The sequence below is a fragment of the Chelonia mydas genome, chromosome 6, assembly GCF_015237465.2.
Source record: "Chelonia mydas isolate rCheMyd1 chromosome 6, rCheMyd1.pri.v2, whole genome shotgun sequence".
NCBI classification, from domain to species: Eukaryota; Metazoa; Chordata; order Testudines; family Cheloniidae; genus Chelonia; species Chelonia mydas.
In genome coordinates this window covers 121356141-121371827 of record NC_051246.2, presented here as the reverse complement: position 1 = coordinate 121371827, position 15687 = coordinate 121356141, and the positions used below count along the sequence as shown (strand labels likewise).

The 15687-nt window shown below is 47.6% G+C and overlaps 1 long non-coding RNA gene across 1 annotated transcript in view; it reads left to right on the top strand.

Moving 5' to 3' along the window:
- Positions 1-978: 978 nt before the first annotated feature.
- The window catches only part of LOC122466361, a 31321-nt gene continuing 16612 nt past the window's right edge, over positions 979-15687 (top strand). The window contains exon 1 of the long non-coding RNA XR_006291791.1: positions 979-1039. This is a non-coding gene — a long non-coding RNA (uncharacterized LOC122466361). The remainder of the gene's footprint in view (positions 1040-15687) is intronic.

Below are 15687 nucleotides of genomic sequence, written 5' to 3'. Positions count from 1 at the left end.
ATGAGGGGGAGTTCAGGATCCAGAAACACGACATCACCCTTAGCATGCCTGTAGGGCCAAAAGTCTAGAGTTTGTGGAAATGATATAATGCACTCATGTGCATATTTAGAATAGACTCATAGAATTTTAGGTTTGGAAGAGACCTCAGGAAGTCATCTAGTCCAACCCCCTGCAAATAATTCAAGGCATATATCCTCTCTCTGTCTGTGCCCCAGAGATTTCCCCTATTCCTCCCCTCTTTCTCTCTGGTTTCTCTCCTGGAGTTGCCCCATACCCCATCCCTCTAACTGGCTCACCCTTCCTTGAGTTTTCCCTGACCACAGATACCCTACAGCATGGCCCCCAGCCCCCTGTGGCCATAGAGATATGGCTAGAGTGACTTCCTACATAGCGCCACTCTATCCATCACAGTGTCCAGTGCTCTAATGGCATCTGTCTGTAGGAAAGTTGGGAACTAGACTCCATAGTTCGAGGGGACTCCTTGGTGTCTCTATGGTTGGGAGTCCCAGGGCAGCCCCCCTCCCCCCTGGACAGAGATGCAGTCTGAGTGCCCCCATAGCTCAGCTGGGCTGTCATGCTTGTCCAATGGAGCTGCAGTTTGGAAGCCCAGGAGAGGTTGTGAACGGCCCTTTGCAATTTGGCTTCTCCCAGTTGACTGGTTTCCCCCTCCCTGCATTGATTTACCTGACCTGCCTTGGTGCTCAGCCTGTGCTAGGGGACAAGCCTCAATGCTGGCATTTCAGGGGCTGGTAGCCAGCTCCAGTCTATTCCTGACCATCCTTCATACCCTGACTCTCCCGAGCCATAGCTCTGTGAGGCAGGCTCCTGCAAGGGCCTTGCTCTGCAGCGCCTACATCCGAGGCATGCAGCTTGCTCTGCTTTGTAGCAAGCCAGCTTTGTTTTCCCTTCCCTAAGCTGTGACCCGGAGCAGGGTTTTTTTTTTTGCCTGTCTCCCAGCCTGGGAGTCTGTAGCTGTGGAAATGAACAGAGGAACAGGCACATTGTGGCAGAGCTCCAGAGAGCTGTGGTGGAAATGAAGGTAGGGGTGTGTGTGTGTGTCTTTCCACACTGAAATGGAATCTTAATCATTTTACCATCTGCTCCTTTCTGATCCATTTCATCTCAGCTTTACGGTCCACCCCCAGTGGCAATGTTGCTCTGGGCGGCATTCATAAAATATCGCCATTATATTTCTAACCCCGCTGCCTGTAAAAATATTGGTGGGGCTGCGTGGGCCTGTGCGCACCGCAGCTGCAGCACCAGGGAGGAAGAGGCCGTACACTTCAATGCTGCAGGAAACAAACGTGTTCTCTCCAGGGGAGAATGTTTGCATTAGAAATGGGCTGCGGAGGCTGCATTTTGGTTTAGCAAAATCTTGCGGGTGGGGTGGGGGGGAGGAGTCAAGGTCTGTTTTTTATGAAACCAAAGCTAGGGGTGGCTGGGATCCAGCTTCCATTTTTCTCCCCGTTTCTGAGAGTGGCAAGTCAGAGCAGAGCGTCCTCTCTTCAGCTTAAATAACCGAGACGGTGAATAAGTCAGAGAAAACAGTGTAGCCATGGAGAGGGAGGAGGGCCCAATGGTTAGGGGCATGTGGGTTCAAGTGTGTGCTCTGCAGCAGACTTCTTGGGCAGGGTCATTTAGCCTTTTGGCGCCTCGGTTTCCCCCATGTAAAATGGGGATAATAGCATTTCCCTGCCTCGCCAGGGATGGTATGAGGAAAAATACATTAAAAATTGCAAGTTGCTGGGATACTGCAGTCATGGGGGGCATGTCAGTACCTAAGATAGCTAGACTATGCCCACATTTGCTTACCCTTATAGCCAATAACTTTGTCTATTGTAGTGGCTCTCTATGTTTAACCTAACAGTACATAAAATCGCTTTACCCCTGCACAAAGGCCATCAAAGGCCAAAGAGAGGCTGTTCACATGTTTCGTGTGACATGATTAGGCCAGGCTTGGTGAGGGAAGCTTGCCTTTGTGTAACTAACGCTGATGATTTGTCCTCAAATCTAGTTCCCTTCAAATAAAACCAGCGCTAAATACACATGAAATTGCATCGTGTCATACGGCACATAGTTCACTAGGGTGTTGTGAGGATAAACTCATTCAAAGATGGTGAGACATAGATACTAGGATGATGGGGGGCATATGATACCAGAGATACAAGAGATTAAATAAGCATAATGAATCCTTAGCAGTGACGTTCCGGCCTGGCATTGGAGTATAGCCTGTTGCTGCTTCCTGTTGAAGGTTATCGTTCCATGAAAGCAATAGGGAAGAATGCATCCAGTATTATTGGTTAGCTCCGACCTCCTACATAGGATGTACTGAGCTGCTTTAAAATGCCCAAGATAACTAGAGTGATGACTGCGTTGTCAGTGCTCACAGTTAGGCAGACTTGGGCCGGATTCTGGCCCGTGCTAAGGTCAGACTGTGTCACTGGCACGGCACACAGTGATTTTAAAGCTGCCTTCAATGATCAGCAAAGGATGCCACTGGCAAGAGGCCATCCTTGGCTTGGAGTAAAGGTAAGAATAGCTAACTCTACGCAAGCCACTCCTGGTCCTCCCTGATATAGGGCTGGGAGGGCACATGTCAGGAGTGGAGGGGGCAGCATCAGAGACCACAGCCTGGCTTACTGGCATAATCACCTAATTGCCTGGCCCTACAGGTCAGAGGAAGATACAGCAACACTTAGGTTATTCTAAGTTTGGCTGGGGGCTGGTCTGCCCCCTATGCAGCCCCAGGATTGAGGAAGGTAGAAAGAGGGTTTGGAGCCACCTTTTCCTCGCCTTCTTCAAACATGGGCAACTGAAGACGGGATGGGCAGATCGCAGATGGTATTTTCCTGCCAGTGGGAAAAGAACGGTGGTGGAGCTTAGTCTGAGGAGAGACTCCGGTGATGAGTGCGGTGTTCGAACCTGTATCGAATACAAATTGGCTAGGATAGGAGAAGAGGGTGGAAGCAATCAAAGAGCCTTGAGTGGCAGGTGCTCAGGTGAGCTTCCATTTGTTCCTGTTCGTACGCTTGATGGGCTTTTCTGGCTCCAGCCCTCGCCCCCACCCAGACCCCAACCCCATGAGCCAGCCCAGTGAAAATGAGCGAGTGAGTGAGGTTGGGGAGAGCGGGGGCGGGGCCTCAGAGGAGGGGCACAGCCTTGGGGCAAGGGGTTTGGTTTTGTGTCAGTAGAAAGTTGGCAACCCTACCCACAGCATGAGACCTGCCTGCAGTATTGCTAATTGTACTGAGCCCACTCTGCCTTTCCTCATTGCCTCACAGTGGGACGGTGGCTATCCAGGCTAATTCAGTTCGGTTCTACGTTTATTCAAGGCTCAGCAGGGACAGCAAAGGGTCTTGTACCATATTAGGGATGGAGCAGGCAGCTCTGGTCAAATTTGACAAAGACTGGTGCATGCTGCTCTGCAAGAAACATAGCGAGCATGTACTCCAAGAGAGACCTGTTCTTCTGCACGCAGGCTTTGTAAGAAACATAATGATTCCTCTTAATATCCTGGTTGCAGATTGAGTGTTTTTACAGTGTACATCTGCTCCTGCAATGGATCATCCAGAGGGCCGGGAGGATGACTGATTCTCAATGAGTGGAATTTACTCTCTTTTGAATGCTGCCCCTCCGGGCTTAAATTCTCAGAGATTATTTCCCGGAACCTCCAACACCTCCCGCATTCAGAGCTCTGGGCTTCAGCTGCAGGGCTGGGTGTCTCAGGGCTTTAGCCCTGCAGGGTGGGGGTGGGAGAAGTGAGCTGGGGGGGTAAGCCCCCGGGGATTAGGGTTTCTGTGGGGGTGGGCTGCCAGGGCTCGGGGCTTTGGCCCCGAGGGGGTGGGGGGAAAGGGGTGGGCCACCGGGGCTCAGGGCTTCTGCTTTGAAAATATTTACCAGAGCTCCACTCCGGACAGCTCTGGCTTAATTTAAGCCCTGCTGCCATTCAAAATGAATCCGTGTCCTGAACGGATAGTGTATCTGCTAATGCCCTCTTATAACACAGTGCTGGATGAGACCCCCCTGATCCTTCTCCAGCCCATGCCATGTGCTACTCGCTGAAATTGGTGGGCTCGATACTCCTCTAGTTTACACCTGTGTAAGCCAGGAGCAACTCCACGGCAGCCAGTGGAATTCCACCCCTCTAAACCCAGCATGCAAATGCAGAATCAGATCCAGAGCGTTAGAGTACCAGGGCCTGATCCAGAGCCCATTCCAGTCAATGAAAAGATTCCTATTGGTTTCACTGGGCTTTGGATCAAAGTCCTCAGCACAGCTATGACACTGCTTCTGAACTCTGCAGGAGGCAGTCCCTGATCAACGCCCAGTCGTCCTACTGGATCTCTGCACGCCATGCTCCCAACCTGCAGCTTTTAGAAACCAGGATGGCCGTGTTACTTGGCCACATCTGGCTATTGTAGTGGCAGCTGAGCAGGTTGGGCCTTTCAATCATGGCCTGTCTCTAATGCATATTATATGCAGATTCTGTCAAATATGCAAACGAGTTGCTGAGTTCTTTCCACCAGAGCTGGGCTGACGTCACTGCCAACTAACACTTCTGCTCCCAGCCCATCTGTGCCTGGTGATAGCTTCATGCATCATACATGGATCATTTGCAACGTGGAAAAAAGTCAGCACTTTGTCTAGCATCTGAATCCGAGCCACGTCTCCGCTAAATCCTAGCCTGCCCTCAGCTTCACTGACGTTCCATCTTTGGCCTGACAGACACAATGCCAGAAAATGTCGGGCTTCCCGTCTGCAAAGATACCACTGTGCTTTGAGAGATTGACAGGCCCAATCCTCAGCTGGTGTGACACAGTACAGCTCCACCAATGTTCATGGAGCTATACCTCTTGGCCTGCATATATTTGTTTGTGTAGCCTGGGCTTTTGAGACTCACTGGACCTGATTCTCCTCTCACTTCCCTCAGTTTAACACCCAGGAACCCCCACTGATTTCAGTAGAGTTACTCCTGGTTTACAGTCGTAACCAAGAGAATTGGACCTATCCTTCTGGAAAAATAGCTCTGTGTCGAGGAACACACACTTTAACCACTAGCTTTTTAGACTCTCTCAGGAAGGCTTTGAAAACAAAAGCTCAAATTCCATAATAAGCAGAAAGTCCTTCTTTCTTGGTGGTGAAAGCTTCCTCCCTGTATTAGTCCCAGACGCAGTACAGACTCTGCATTCTGCCTCCTCTAAATGCATTAGGCACGGTATTAAATTTCACATCCCCTGCATGTTGATGTAATGTTCCTGACACGTCTGTTTGCACCATTATGAAATAAGGGATTTTCTTTCTCTTTATTTCCACTTTTCCCCGCGTCTCGAGGGAATCTTGAAGATATGATCCGTTGGCATATAAGGATTAGGCCTTTTACACACAGGACTTAAAAACAGCTCCATCCTGGTGCTAACAGTGCTCTTAGGACAGCATCCGGAGCTACTAGTGTTTGACGTGACAGAAAACCTGTGGGTGAAATGGATCAATTCATCTGTTGTGCTGTGGTGCAGCTCACACTCCCAGTCCCATCGGAAAGCCTGAGCCTTGCTAAACGGAATTCTTTTAGGTGGGTCTGGACCAGCACTTTAATAAACCAGTACAAATGTGTAACGTTTTGTGGTTCATTTCTTTTGAGTGAAAAGTGCTCTGATGGAGCTGTGAGATTTCAGCAAATGGCCTCTGATTTTCCTGAATTGCTTTGCTGCTTATATCAGCAGGTCCAATAATAATGTTATGCCGAAAGGTGCTAATGGCTGACAGCAGATGTGTCTGATCCAAAGGCCAATCACAGACCACATTTAACGCCAATGGGTGCCAAGCACTCTTTTGCAGCCTCAACAGAAGAAGCAATCAAACCCTTTTATATAATAGGAACAGCTGCATCCCTTGGGGGGACTGCCTATGGCATTAGGCTCTATGGCGAGTCAGAGCTGAGTCATGCAGACTTGCGGGTTTCCCTAGTTGCAAACACAGGGGTGAGGGGGCTGGTTGATGAAGGCAGAAAGCCAGTAGCAGGAGTTGTGAGTGTGACCCTAAGAGGAAGCACAGGGACACTGCTTCTTGGGCACAGAACAGGAGTGGCAGACCTAGAGACTTCTGAGCCAGGCTGTTGCTTGTTTTTGCCGTGCTCAGGGAAAGAGGACTTTGTGGACTTTTTGTAAACAAACAAGATGACACCAAGGATATATCTGACATACAGTAGAACCCCAGAGTTACGAACGCCTCGGGAATGGAGGTTGTTTGTAACTCTGAACAAAATGTTATGGTGGTTCTTTCAAAAGTTTACAACTGAACATTGACTTAATACAGCTTTGAAACTTTACTATGAAGACGAATATGTTGCTTTTAAACATCTGAATTTAAATGAAACAAGCACAGAAACAGTTTCTTTACCTTATCAAAAAAATTTTAAACTTTACCTTAATTTTTTTAGTAGTTTACGTTTAACACAGTACTGTACTGTATTTGCTTTATTCCCCCGCCCCCCCCGCCCCCCCCCACACCCTCTGTTGCTGCCTGATTGTGTACTTCTGGTTCCAAATGCAGTTTGTGGTTGACTGGTCAGTTTGTAACTATGGTGTTTGTAACTTGGAGGTTCTACTGTATCCATGATTTCTCATCCTGATGAAACCAAGCCTGCAAGGCTAACCCTTGGGCCAAAAGGGCCAAGAATAACATGTTGCAGTTTCACAGAGCTTTTCATATGAAAATCTCAGCTTTTACTATAATAATAAATACCTAGTTCTTATCACACACTTTTCATCAGTAAATCTCAAAGCTTTTTACAAAGTAGGTAAACATACAAATATAATTTAATTTAACCTCCTAGCTCTCCTGACAGGTAGAGAACTGACGTTCCCACATTGTAGATGAGTAAATTGAGACCTGGTGCTAGGAGCACTCACCATTTGACCAGTGGCTCCTTCATCTCAAGAGCCCCATTTTGCATAATCTTTTTGGAATGAATTTTGAATGCCTCCAAAAACTGGGTCGGAGGACGGGTGGAAGAAACACCCTAAAAGTGGGGGAGGGCACTGGCACCTGAACCATGGCCCCACCCTCCCATTGCCCCTTCCACCCCAAGGCCCCGCTCCTAAGCTGCCTCTCACCCTCCCCAAGATCCCACCCCCAGCTCGCTCTTCTCTCCTCTCCCCCCATCACTCTCCCCGGTAAACAGAGGGAGGGCATAGTCCCCCCCCTCCACATTCTGGTACCCCTGGGGGAGGAGGAAGGTTTGGATTTTGTCTTTTCAACATGCACATTGACACTAACATTAAAAAAAATAATGAAAAGTGAAAATTTGCCAGATTAAATGTAAATATAGAAGCGGGCCTGTTCATCTGCTGCTGACAATAGGCATTGTTACATTGCCGTCAGGGCAGCTAGGCTGTTGTGCACCAGCTGAGGATCTGGCTCAGAATATTTCCCCCTGTGCTTTAAAATCCTTTATCCCCTGGGCTCATCCTCCATCTCTTAAATGGCACAATAGGAGTGAGTGTTGGGAGAAATGTATGGAGCCGGAAATGGGGTTTGAAACTATAAAAGCCTAGAAACACTTTCCTGTAAGGCTGCTGGAAAATATCCTTGTTCTTCTATGCTGAAAAGCCAGACCAAAGCATGTGTGCTTGTATCCCATATGGTTTTGTCTGAACTGAACATTGTTTCTGGGTTAATCAGAAGCCATCTATTTATTAATTACAAAACCAGATAGCAATAATTGTAATGCATAATTTTAAGAAGAAAAAGTCAAAGGGGTGTAATTATTCTACATGTCAGAACATTCATTCTCAATTACTTGTCTGTACTGACATCTAGAGGCAAAGCAGTGGCATTGTGCAACTGAATCCCAGTTGATCTGTGAATGAGGGTGTTGAACAAACCAGTCTCTGCACAAAGTTATGTCACTTTTTGACGCAGCCACTTTAACTCCATCTGGTATTCCTTTTTATTACTCAACTCTAAGGCAGACATAGTAATCAAGATCGATTTCCAATGGAACCAGTGTGAGCTGTTAGTGATGAGGCTTTCTTCCAGCAACTCACAGAAGCTACTAGATCTCACGCCCTGGTTCTCATGGGTGACTTTAATTTTCCTGATATCTACTGGGAGAGCAATACAGCGGTGCATAGACAATCCAGGAAGTTTTTGGAAAGCGTAGGGGACAATTTCCTGGCGCAAGTGCTAGACGAGCCAACTGGGGGGGAGCTTTTCTTGACCTGCTGCTCACAAACAGGGAAGAATTAGTGGGGGAAGCAAAAGTGGACGGGAATCTGGGAGGCAGTGACCATGAGTTGGTTGAGTTCAGGATCCTGACACAGGGAAGAAAGGTAAGCAGCAGGATACGGACCCTGGACTTCAGGAAAGCAGACTTTGACTCCCTCAGGGAACGGATGGGTAGGATCCCCTGGGGGACTAACATGAAGGGGAAAGGAGTCCAGGAGAGCAGGCTGTATTTCAAGGAATCCCTGTTGAGGTTACAGGGACAAAGCATCCCGATGAGTTGAAAGAATAGTAAATATGGCAGGCGACCAGCTTGGCTTAACGGTGAAATCCTAGCGGATCTTAAACATAAAAAAGAAGCTTACAAGAAGTGGAAGGTTGGACATATGACCAGGGAAGAGTATAAAAATATTGCTCGGGCATGTAGGAATGAAATCAGGAGGGCCAAATCGCACCTGGAGCTGCAGCTAGCAAGAGATGTCAAGAGTAACAAGAAGGGTTTCTTCAGGTATGTTGGCAACAAGAAGAAAGCCAAGGAAAGTGTGGGCCCCTTACTGAATGAGGGAGGCAACCTAGTGACAGAGGATGTGGAAAAAGCTAATGTGCTCAGTGCTTTTTTTGCCTCTGTCTTCACTAACAAGGACAGCTCCCAGACTGCTGCGCTGGGCATCACAACATGGGGAGTAGATGGCCAGCCCTCTGTGGAGAAAGAGGTGGTTAGGGACTATTTAGAAAAGCTGGACGTGCACAAGTCCATGGGGCCGGACGAGTTGCATCCGAGAGTGCTAAAGGAATTGGTGGCTGTGATTGCAGAGCCATTGGCCATTATCTTTGAAAACTCGTGGCGAACGGGGGAAGTCCCAGATGACTGGAAAAAGGCTAATGTAGTGCCAATCTTTAAAAAAGAGAAGAAGGAGGATCCTGGGAACTACAGGCCAGTCAGCCTCACCTCAGTCCCTGGAAAAATCATGGAGCAGGTCCTCAAAGAATCAATCCTGAAGCACTTACATGAGAGGAAAGTGATCAGGAACAGTCAGCATGGATTCACCAAGGGGAGGTCATGCCTGACTAATCTAATCGCTTTCTATGGTGAGATTACTGGTTCTGTGGATGAAGGGAAAGCAGTGGATGTATTGTTTCTTGACTTTAGCAAAGCTTTTGACACGGTCTCCCACAGTATTCTTGTCAGCAAGTTAAAGAAGTATGGGCTGGATGAATGCACTATAAGGTGGGTAGAAAGTTGGCTAGATTGTCGGGCTCAACGGGTAGTGATCAATGGCTCCATGTCTAGTTGGCAGCCGGTGTCAAGTGGAGTGCCCCAGGGGTCGGTCCTGGGGCCGGTTTTGTTCAATATCTTCATAAATGATCTGGAGGATGGTGTGGATTGCACTCTCAGCAAATTTGCGGATGATACTAAACTGGGAGGAGTGGTAGATACGCTGGAGGGCAGGGATAGGATACAGAGGGACCTAGACAAATTGGAGGATTGGGCCAAAAGAAATCTGATGAGGTTCAATAAGGATAAGTGCAGGGTCCTGCACTTAGGACGGAAGAACCCAATGCACAGCTACAGACTAGGGACCGAATGGCTAGGCAGCAGTTCTGCGGAAAAGGACCTAGGGGTGACAGTGGACGAGAAGCTGGATATGAGTCAGCAGTGTGCCCTTCTTGCCAAGAAGGCCAATGGCATTTTGGGATGTAGAAGTAGGGGCATAGCGAGCAGATCGAGGGACGTGATCATTCCCCTCTATTCGACATTGGTGAGGCCTCATCTGGAGTACTGTGTCCAGTTTTGGGCCCCACACTACAAGAAGGATGTGGATAAATTGGAGAGAGTCCAGTGAAGGGCAACAAAAATGATTAGGGGTCTGGAACACATGACTTATGAGGAGAGGCTGAGGGAACTGGGATTGTTTAGTCTGCAGAAGAGAAGAATGAGGGGGGATTTGATAGCTGCTTTCAACTACCTGAGAGGTGATTCCAGAGAGGATGGTTCTAGACTATTCTCAGTGGTAGAAGAGGACAGGACAAGGAGTAATGATCTCAAGTTGCAGTGGGGGAGGTTTAAGTTGGATATTAGGAAAAACTTTTTCACTAGGAGGGTGGTGAAACACTGGAATGCGTTACCTAGGGAGGTGGTAGAATCTCCTTCCTTAGAAGTTTTTAAGGTCAGGCTTGACATAGCCCTGGCTGGGATGATTTAATTGGGGATTGGTCCTGCTTTGAGCAGGGGGTTGGACTAGATGACCTCCTGAGTTCCCTTCCAACCCTGATATTCTATGATTCTATGATTCTATGATTCAAGTAGCACCATTATCCCCCTTCTCTCAACCAGTAATTCCCTCTTTTCTCTAGAAGTCGAGACATTAGAATAGGGTGACCAGATGTCCCGATTTTCTAGGGATAGTCCTGATATTTGGGGCATTGTCTTATATAGGCACCTATTACCCTCTACTCCCCGTCCCGATTTTTCACACTTGCTATCTGGTCACCCTACCTAAGAAGCAAATGCGCTATATCAAACCATACATGGGTGGAACTGGATACAGAATCCTCCACACTGGGACCAGCCTGTTGCTCCTTGAAGGCAATGATAAAATTCTTTTCAGTGTCAATGGAAACAGGCCCCAATGCCAGGGAAAATGGGTTCCATTTCTACAGAGGGGGTGAGGATTTGAAGTATTTAAATGCCTGTTTTCCCCCTCCTCCTTACTGACCCAGCCCTGCCCCCTATTACCTCACAACATCTCTTTTGCTTAACAGTGATACCAGCATCGGCACCATCAGAGAAGAGAGAAATCACAAATGGGCAATGGGAGGTGAGCCCTTCAGTGCGGGACAGAGAAGGCAGTTGGGCTGGGGGAGGGGAAAGGATGAGAGAAGGAAAGAGAGACCTACGCTTGGGGGAAGGGAAGGCAAAAGGGGAAGGAGAATGAGCCCCAGAATGGGGGCAGTGGGTGAGGGGAACAGAATGGTGCACAGAGTAGGGGCTGAAATTTATCTAAAATACCTGGGGTTAATACTGATGGAAGGTTTCTATTCTGGCCCTCTCTGATATGTCATCTAGATCTCTCCAGTTTCTCCTGATCTCTTCTGGTTTCCTCATCTCCCTATTCCTTACTTTTCCTCTCTAGTACTTGCCTATCTTTGCCTGACCCTCACTGCTCCCCTGACCCAGCCTGTTATGAGCTTATGGAAATTTGGAGGGGTCACCGGCATTCACCTCTGAAAGGCAGCTCACTGCACTGTGGATATGTCTTACCAGTAAAGACCCCAGGACAGACGTGTACGGCTATCAATATTCACTTCAGGAAGACTGCATCTCCTCAACTGATTTTGCAGATTGCAGTTCCACATAACCTTTGTTCACCCTTCCATCACTCTGATTGATAGATGGCTCTGGTGACTGTGTGACGGTCTTTCAACTTGCAACCTGGGAGTTTCTCCCTGGGATCCTTGTGGTGACAGTTTCAGAGCATTAAGTCATTGAAACTACTTCCATCCATTCTCAGTATTCGGTGCAGAAGCACCTCTAGCTGAGGGAGAGGTGCTGGGGTAGAAACTTCCAATTGCACATTTCACGTCACACAAGTAAGCATAACAATATTCCGGACATAGCAATAGCCTTGTTTACCCTGACAGTGTACAATGTATGTTCACACATGGTCAACTGTTGACACACTAGTTTCCTTGCACAGAAAAGTATGCACCCCTAGAGTGGGATTTAAAATAAAGAGCTTGCACCCTGCCAAGCCTGGTTTCCAAGCTCCCATGCTAAAACAACTAACCAGAGGTGTGGATCCAATTCCCATTGACTTTAATGGGTGTTGGACTGAGCCCTTGATCTGTACAAGTGACCCCAACTCACCTGGTATTTTGGAGATTGATGGTGGATGCTTTCCTGCACCTCACAGGTCTGTCCTTGAGTAACTTCTCAGACACACAGTATGGCTGAACCTTTCCCTTTCGGCCTGTGTTCAGAAACGTCCTCTTAGCTGAATACACCTCTCTCCCCATTCTCTGCTGGGGCATTTCCTCGGGCTAGTTCTTCTGCTTCCCGGTCTTAGTGAATTCTGATTGCCTTTGTCCCCTAATAAATCTGTCTTTGTTTTATATGCATACATGATGCTTGTGGGCAGGGAAGTATGGCCTGTTAAGTATGGCCCAGGGAAGGTATGATGCGTAGGCTCTTGCTGGTACAGAATGTGACCACCCACCTATTCCATGGTTTAGGTTGGAGCAGGCCTGTGCTCATATCCCTTCACTGGTTCCCAGTCAGCTTCTGTTCCCAATTTAAGACATTGATCCTCACTTTCAAAGCAATTAATAGATCAAGCCCCAGCTATGCCAAAGACCAAATTTTGATCTATGAACCTCTGAGCTCTCTGGGACGATGCAGATCTCAAAGCTCAGGATGAAACTTGGGAGAGCTGGGAGCAAAGCATGCTCTGTCAAGGGGATCCAGCCATGGAACAGGCTTCTGGAGAGCCAATGAAGCCAGAATCTGACCATCTCTAGAAATTATTGCCAAGCCTTCCTCTTTGAGAAAGCCTTTCCACTATAAGGGACACTCCCAATTCAAACAATCTCTTCTACTTCCAAAAGCTTAACAAGTCCCGCCGCCCCCCGCCCCCCCCCAAAACAATCCCAAACTCCTACCCCAGCAGAATTTTGACCCCTGAAAGGGAGAACAGCCAGCGTCTCCATGAAGTCCTAGTGCTATTGACTGTACATGGAAGGCACTCCAACACTACAGTGATGGGCTGCAGTATAAAACCCTAAGCTAGATAGCTAATATGGAGGTCTCCTAATTGGTTGAATTTCCTATTTTTAGTACAGTTTTAAAATTTAAAAAACCTAATATATTGGGGCAGGGAAGGGAAATGTGGTGTGACTTTTGAGGGGGTTTCAGCTAAAATGCTGACTTTTGTGTTTTGCCATAGTAAAGCCATGGTTTTTCCAACCTTTTGCTCTGGCAAACAACCAGCCTTTACTTTGTCTGGGACTCAAGGTTCATCTCAAGCAACATTTGTTCTCTCTGCGATTTTTGGCATCCTTTCCGTCTAATCCTTCTTATGTAAGATGTTATGTGAATCATGGGTCATACCTCCCGTCAGTTTTCAATGGCATGTGATTTTTACTCCTTATCGTTCTACTTAATTAATGTATTGGCTCTCTTTTTGAGGGGTGTGTGTGTGTGTTATTTCATGCTCTGTTGCCTTGCTGCAAAACTACTTCCATGTCTTCCAACCACACTTGTGAGAGCAATTGGAAGAAAAATTAGGATTTTGCAGGAAACATGGCTCCCATATTGTATTGAACTGGCAATTAAATGAATGCAGTAATTGCCTTGATTTTTAACTCAAATGAGCCACTCTGAAGTTTTTGGTAAAGGATTCCTACAGTACTGTCCAGAACCCTCCAGGAAAGAAAACCTTCAGGATTTCTAAATGGATTTGTTCTGGTTCACATTCCAAGTTAAAGGTGCAGTTAAACACTGGGATTAGATTCTGGCAAGAGCACATTTCAGAAGCTAGAATCGTTTATCATCTTAAAACCCTGTAATGTGCCAAAGTTGCCAGGGCCAATTCCAAAGTGCGTTAACCTGTCCCTCCATAGGGGCTCTGTAAGTGGGTGAGGGCGGGCAGGGCTGGGGCCAAAGGGACACCTGATCTCCAGGGCGACCCCAAACTCTTCAAGGGATCCAAACATAAGTTAATACTTACACTTGCCATCATTAACCTATGAAATTTCCCTCATTGCAGAGAAATCCTCTGTTGCACAAGGTGGATACTCACAGTGGCAACCTGACTCTTGCTGCCCTGAGAGGGGATAGGCCGGGGGTTGAGAAAACAGGTGGAGACATCATCTTCTGCAGATTTCCCATGGCCCTGTGCTGAGTGCAGCCATCTAATGGAGCAACCATGTAGAACTGCTGTTTGCGGAGTTGTTGTAGTTGTGTGGGTCCCAGGATATGAGAGAGACAAGATGGGTGAGGTAATGTCTTTTATTGGACCAACTTCTATTGGTGAAAGAGAGAAGCTTTCGAGCTCCACAGAGCTCTTCTTCAGGTCAAGTCGTCTTCTTCTCACCCACTTTGTCTCTCTCACGTAGATGCTCTGCAAGCTCAAACTCCTGGGTTTTCTAGCCCCTCTCAGGGGGAATAACCTGCAGGTGAGACTTCCCCAAATGATCATTACAAACATATTGTCTGAGATTTAGCATCCATCTAATAGAGCCGCATGTAGGGCCAAGGTACATGATAATTATAATGATAGCCATATAGTAGCCTCCTGATATAGATGGAAGTTTGAACAGTGGGGCCCTAACCCTGAAGAAGGGGTTTCTTTTGCAAACAGACCCCGGACAGTTTGCACCCATCTCTAAACATAGCCAGGGTGCCGGCGACTGGTTCTAGTTTTTTTCGCTGATGGCAATGACTCTGCTTGGTGTTTCTAATATCCCAGGCTCTGTTCCAGCTGTGGTTCTGTTTAATGGAGAAGCTTGTCGCAAAGTAAAACCAGAGCGCACCGTGAAATATATTTCAGCAGCCACGTGTTTCTTCTGGTCGAATCAAAGCACTCATGCCAATGATTCTTTTAAGCCAAACAAAGTATTAAGAGCATGAGCCTGCAGGCTGCTGACCGTCCCCGAGGGTACATCTACACTACCCAATCTGGAAATTACATCTCCAGCTGCAAAGGTACTTGCGCTAGCTTTGATCAAGCAACCGCACCTAAAATAGTGTAGTGTATCCGCGGTGGGGTGGGCTAACCACCTGAGTATGATCCTATCTGAGACTCTGAGTATGTACTCGGGTGGCTAGCCCACGCCACCACAGCGCTCTAGCTTAATCAAAGCTAGCGTGGGTCCATCCACCCGAGACAGAATCTGCACCTCCAGACTTCAGGGGGAGCTGAGTGCTCAGAACCTACTAAGACCAGCCCCAAATCCGTTCAAACCCACTGAAGGATAAACCTACTGCATTCAGTGTGTCTCAGGGTGTGAAGCAAATAGCCCTGTTGAATGGATGAATTGCATGCATGCAATAGCTCGATGTAAAAATAGCAAGCAGTAAAACTGTGGATGGGACAATCGCTTTATATAACATTTCACTTGCAAACTCTCCCAAGGAAGATGACAGATAAACTTGGTTCCAGAGGGATCAGTCCCAGCTGGTGCAAACTGGAGCAGCTCCAAGGTTGCTCTAATTTAAGCCAGCCCCATAGGCACCATTCTGCCAGTTGGAGATCAGTGCGATTTTGCGCCAGCCAGGCCCCTGGCTCCTACAACTGACCCACACTGGAATAGCCTCTTTAGGGTTGGGAGCAGTTGGCCTAAAGCCAACGGGGGAATTTCTGGGACATCTTTAAGCCCTGTTGGAGTGGTGCAAGGAGGACTTAATGTAGGCCAAGGATCTGGCACTTCAATGTCTTTGGTTGTGACCTAAAGGCATGAGGAGCA